The sequence below is a fragment of the Somniosus microcephalus genome, chromosome 1, assembly GCF_052327205.1.
Source record: "Somniosus microcephalus isolate GS21.2 chromosome 1, FLI_Smic_1.0, whole genome shotgun sequence".
NCBI lineage: Eukaryota > Metazoa > Chordata > Chondrichthyes > Squaliformes > Somniosidae > Somniosus > Somniosus microcephalus.
The window spans coordinates 238,837,480-238,843,479 of record NC_140987.1 but is presented as its reverse complement, the minus strand read 5'-3'; positions in this window follow the sequence as shown (position 1 = coordinate 238,843,479).

The following is a 6,000-nucleotide window of genomic DNA, read 5'->3' as shown; positions in this document are numbered from 1 at the left end:
CAGTTAATTTGTGCACAGTGAAGTCCCAGAAACAGCTTTCACTGAGCCAAACTGACACCGGGAGTGTGCCTTCTCCATCACTTCCCAACTTTTTTTTTCATTCAAGGGATGTGGGTGTTGCTGGCAAGGCCAGCATTTATTACCCATCCCTAATTGCCCATTGTGATTATTTTTATGTTGTTCTGGTCCCTTTGTGCATGTGCTCCTCTTTGGTACTGCGCATGCTCACTCGATCCGGTCGCGCATGCGCACTTGATCCAGTTGCGCATGCTCACTCAATCCAGTCGCGCATGCGCAGAAACAAATGGTGCGTCGGCTGCAGCCTGCACCTGTATAGTTACTTGGCTCCATGCGGAGAAGGTCAGGGGGTCAGATGTGGGGGTGAGCAGAGGATGGAAGGGGGATGAGGAGAGGGCAATCGAAGAGGGGGAGAGAGGAGAGGGGATCGAAGGGGCGCGAGGATAAGGCATCGAAGGGGGTGAGAAGAGGGGATCAAAGGGGGGAGGGAGGAGAGGGGATCGAAGGGGGTGAGGGAGGAGAGGGGATCGAAGAGGGGAGCAGAGCATATCGAGGGGCAAGGGAGGAGAGGGAATTGAAGGGGAGAGGAGAGCATATTGAATGGGGGAGGAGAGGTGATTGAAGGTGGAGGAGAGGGGATCGAAGGGGGAGCATAGCGGATTGAGGGGGAGGGAGGAGAAGGGATCGAAGGGGGAAGGAGAAGGGATCGAAGGTGGAGGGGAGAGAAGCTTGGAGAGAGTGGAGCTCAGAAAGGGGAGAGAGGAGCTCGGAGAGAGAGGAGCTCAGAGAGAGAGGAGCTCGGAGGGTGAGGTGCTTGGAGAGGGAGAGGAGCTCGGAGAGAGAGAGGAGCTCAGAGAGAGAGGAGCTCAGAGAGAGAGGAGCTCGGAGAGAGTGGAGAGAGGAGAGGGAGAGGAGCTCGGAGAGAGAGGTGCTCGGAGAGGGAGAGGAGCTCGGAGATAGAGAGGAGCTCAGAGAGAGAGGAGCAGAGAGAGAGAGGAGCTCGGAGAGAGCGGAGAGAGGAGAGGGAGAGGAGCTCGGAGAGAGAGGAGCTCGAAGAGAGAGGAGCTCGGAGAAAGGAGCTCGGAGAGGGAGAGAAGCTCGGAGAGAGAGAGGAGCTCGGAGAGAGAGGAGCTCGGAGAAAGGAGAGTGGAGAGAGAGGAGATCGGAGAGAGAGGAGTTCAGAGAGAGAGGAGCTCGGAGAGGGAGAGGAGCTTGGCGAGAGAGGAGTACAGAGAGAGAGGAGCTCAGAGAGAGAGAGGAGCTCGGAGAGAGAGGAGCTCAGAGAGGGAAGAGCTCGGAGAGAGGAGCTCGAAGAGTGCGAGAATAGCTCAGAGAGAGAGGAGCTCGGAGAGAGAGGAGCTCAGAGAGAGAGCAGCTCGGAGAGAGAGGAGCTCGGAGAGAGAGGAGCTCGGAGAGAGGAGATCGGAGAGGGAGAGCGGAGCTCGGAGAGGGAGAGAGGAGTTAGGAGAGAGAGGAGCTCGGAGAGGGAGAGAGGAGCTCGGTGAGGGAGGAGCTGGGAGAGAGAGAGAGGAGCTCGGAGAGAGAGAGAGGAGCTCGGAGAGGGAGGAGCTAGGAGAGCAAGGAGCTCGGAGGGAGAGGAGCTCGGAGAGGGAGAGAGGGGCTCAGAGAGGGAGAAGCTCGGAGAGGGAGGAGCTCGGAGAGAGACAGAGGAGCTCGGAGAGAGGAGCTCGGAGAGAGAGAGAGGAGCTCGGAGAGAGGAGCTCGGAGAGAGAGAGAGGAGTTCGGAGAGGGAGAGAGGTGCTCGGAGAGAGGAGCTCGGAGAGGGAGAGAGGAGCTTGGAGAGAGGAGCTCGGAGAGGGAGAGAGGAGCTCGGTGAGGGAGGAGCTCGGAGAGAGACAGAAGAGCTCGGAGAGAGGAGCTCAAAGAGTGAGAGAGGAGTTCGGAGAGGGAGAGAGAAGCTCGGAGAGAGGAGCTCAGAGAGAGAGAAAAGCTCGGAGAGAGAGGAGCTCGGAGAGAGGAGCACAGAGAGGAGCTCGGAGAGAGAGAGGAGGTTGGAGAGAGAGGAGATCAGAGAGAGAGGAGATCAGAGAGAGAGGAGCTCGGAGAGAGGGAGGAGCTCAGAGAGGGAAAGAGGAGCTCAGAGAGGGAGAGAGGAGCTCGGAGAAGGAGAGAGGAGCTCGGAGAGAGGAGAGAGGAGAGAGAGAGGAGCTCGGAGAGAGAGGAGCTCGGAGAGAGGAGCTCAGAGAGGAGCTCGGAGAGAGAGGAGCATGGAGCGAGGAGCTCGGAGAGGGAGGAGCTCAGAGAGGAGCACGGAGAGAGAGGAGCTCGGAGAGGGAGGAGCTCAGAGAGGAGCTCGGAGAGAGAGGAGCTCAGAGAGAGGAGCTCGGAGAGAGAGGAGCTCGGAGAGAGAGAGAGAGGAGCTCGGAGAGGGAGGAGCTCGGAGAGGGAGGAGCTCAGAGAGAGAGGAGCTTAGAGAGAGGAGATCGGAGAGAGAGGAGCTCAGAGAGAGAGGAGCTCGGAGAGAGGAGCTCGGAGAGAGGAGCTCGGAGAGAGAGAGGAGCTCGGAGAGAGAGGAGCTCAGAGAGAGGAGATCGGAGAGAGAGGAGCTCAGAGAGAGAGGAGCTCGGAGAGAGGAGCTCAGAGAGAGAGGAGCTCGGAGAGGGAGAGAGGAGCTCGGTGAGGGAGGAGCTCGGAGATAGAGAGAGAGGAGCTCGGAGAGAGAGAGGAGCTCGGAGAGGGAGGAGCTCGGAAAGAGGAGCTCGGAGAGAGAGGAGCTCGGAGAGAGAGGAGCTCGGAGAGAGAGGAGCTCGGAGGGAGAGAGGAGGTTGGAGAGAGAGGAGATCAGAGAGAGAGGAGCTCGGAGAGAGGGAGGAGCTCAGAGAGGGAGAGAGGAGCTCAGAGAGGGAGAGAGGAGCTCGGAGAAGGAGAGAGGAGCTCGGAGAGAAGAGCTCGGAGCGAGAGAGGAGCTTGGAGAGAGAGAGGAGCTTGGAGAGGGAGAGAGAAGCTCGGAGAGGGAGAGAGGAGCTCGGAGAGAGGAGCTCGGAGAGAGAGAGCAGCTCGGAGAGAGAGGAGCTCGGAGAGAGGAGATCGGAGAGAGAGTAGCTCAGAGAGGGAAGAGCTCGAAGAGGGCGAGAATAGCTCAGAGAGAGAGGAGCTCGGAGAGAGAGGAGCTCAGAGAGAGAGGAGCTCGGAAAGAGGAGCTCGGAGAGGGAGAGCGGAGCTCGGAGAGGGAGAGAGGAGCTCGGAGAGAGAGGAGCTCGGATGATACAGGGGAATGTAGAAAATTTGGACTCCTTTGAAAAGGATTTCCCCCGGTTGAAAGCTAAGGCAGGCGCAAAGAGGACCTATGGAAATGAGGCAAAAGAGAGCCCAACAGAGGATGAAGAGAGCCAAGCAGAGGAAGAAGAAGAGAGTCCAGCAGAGACACACACCTCCCTGGCCATCTCTACCCTGGCCATCTCTACCCCTCCCACACCTCTCAGCGCAAACCAACTGCTGAAGGAGAGTCTGTCCAAGCTAGAACTCGATTTCAATGAATACAGGGAAACACAGGCCAAGAAATCGAAGGAGGAGCTCAAACAGCTGAAAACGGAAAACGAGTCCACCATCCACGAGTTGAGAGAGATCGTGGAGGGGCAAAGAAATGAGATCAAAGAAATCCGTTCTCAGCTAAACAGAATGAAGGAGGCCATAGAAAGGCAGAAAAATGAACTCAGCAGGCAACACAAACCCCTTAAGGCCCAACAACCGGCTGACACAAAAACAACACACGCAGGGACACAGAACCCGTTGGATGTCCCCCCACACGAGGATGCCACACCCTCTTTGCCTTGCGACCAGAACAGGAACACACCGCAGGTCCCAAACCCCCCACCTGTCACACAGCCTACCCCAGCAACTCAGTCAAAAACCAGCCCTCAGTTGAGTCCTGCCCAGACTACTGCTACCCAGTCTGAAAAGCCAGCCCCTCAGGCGGTCCTGCTGACCGACTCCAACGGGAAGTTTTTGGACTCCCAGAGGATGTTCCCAGGTCAGCAAGTCCTGAAAAAATGGTGCAGCACCACAGGCCAGGCAATGAAGATCCTGAACAAAGAAACCCTTGGAAGCCCAAAATGGCTTGTGATCCACACAGGCACAAACGACCTGCACACCCTACATGAAGGCACTGCTAGAGCAGTGAGCAGGATGGCGGAGAAGGCCAGCAAGGAATTCCCCGATGCACGGATTGTGATCTCCACTCTACTGCCCAGAGAGGACACCCTAGCCTATGTAATCCACAACACCAACAGGGAGATCAACATGGGATGTTCTGCCCTCCCCAACGTCCACCTGGCCCACCACCCAAACATCAACACAGGGGACCTCTATGACGGATTACATCTACTCAAACAGCGGGTGTGGATCTTCACAAAAAACCTCATAAACACTGCCAAAGGACGCACCCCTCCCACCCCCTCTACCATTGGGAGCCCTAACCCAAACAGGACCACCACTGTCCCCCACCCCCCTATACAAAACCAGCAACAGAACCGTGCTATTGTACCTGACCCCAGACCCCCCTTTAGACCACAGGCGACTGTAAACCAAGAACTGAGAAAGATCATGACGATGATAAGCACCCTGATGGAAAACAGGACAGGAATGTACTAAATTATTATTATTGTTATATTACTATTATTAGGTAGCAGTATGTGCATGCCTTATGGAATTTATACTAAATTGACATTTAGCATTGTACATCTATAGAAACTAGTGTTTTCACACCCGTCCCACAAAATAGGTCCATTATACTTTGTTTTTGAACTATATAGATGCGTTCTTTCCACATAAGCTGCTGGAATATCCAGGGTCTCCGCTCCTCAACTTTTGGGCTGAAGAGTACAGACCCTGAATTCCTAAAATCTATAAAAGACATTGATATAATTGTGTTAACAGAAACATGGTGTCAAAAGGACGTGCCCACCCACTGTCCTCCAATGTACCATGAAATCATTGTGCCCTCAGTAAAGAACACTAAGATACGCAAGGGCAGAACCTCCGGGGGAATCTTGGTGTGGTATAAAGGAGAATTGGACAAACACATCTCACCAGTAAAACAGGGGAAATCACATGTATGGCCAAAATTAGATAAAAATATAGGAATAGCTAAAAAAGATGTCTACTTATGTGCGATCTACATACCTCCAATAGAATCGCCATATTTTGAAGAGGAGTTATTTGAAACTCTCCACATGGAAATCAGCCATTTCCAGGCCCAAGGAAAGGTGCTACTATGTGGGGACCTAAATGCAAGGACCGGATGTGAACCTGACTTCATAGACCCACAGGGCAACAACCATGTGTTTGGCCAGACCCCTTTATATGTCACACCAGCCATCACAAATCGGAACAACCTTGACTGTGAAATAAATAAAAGCGGCAGGGAGGTAGTGCAACTCTGCCGAGCCTTAGGCCTGTACATAGTTAACGGTAGGTTCAGAGGGGACTCCTTAGGGAGACTCACATATTCCTCAACTCTTGGGTCTAGTGTGGTGGATTATACAATCACTGACATGGACCCCTGCGATATCAACGCATTCACTGTCAGGCAGCAATCCCCCCTCTCAGACCATAACCAAATAAATGTGTACCTTAAACTTTCTGCCCAAACTACAGACACAAAAAAGGAACCCAGTAAGCTCCATAAACTAAACCAGACATACAGATGGGCCCCAGACAGTGGAGATAAATTCATCACAGCATTAAATTCACCTGATCTCACAAGTAAAATATCAAAATTTAAAGAAAATCTATATGAGATCACCAGAGATGGTGTAAACATGGCCATAGATGATATTAATATGATCTTCCATGAGGCAGCTGTAAAAGCCGACCTTGTGAAACAGAAGAGGAAACGTTACAAAAGCCAAAAAAATGAGAAATGGTTTGATCACGAATGCAAAAATGCCAGAAAAGACCTGAGAAAAATATCAAACCAAAAGCATCGCCAACCAAACAACCCAGACCTGCGTATTAGATACA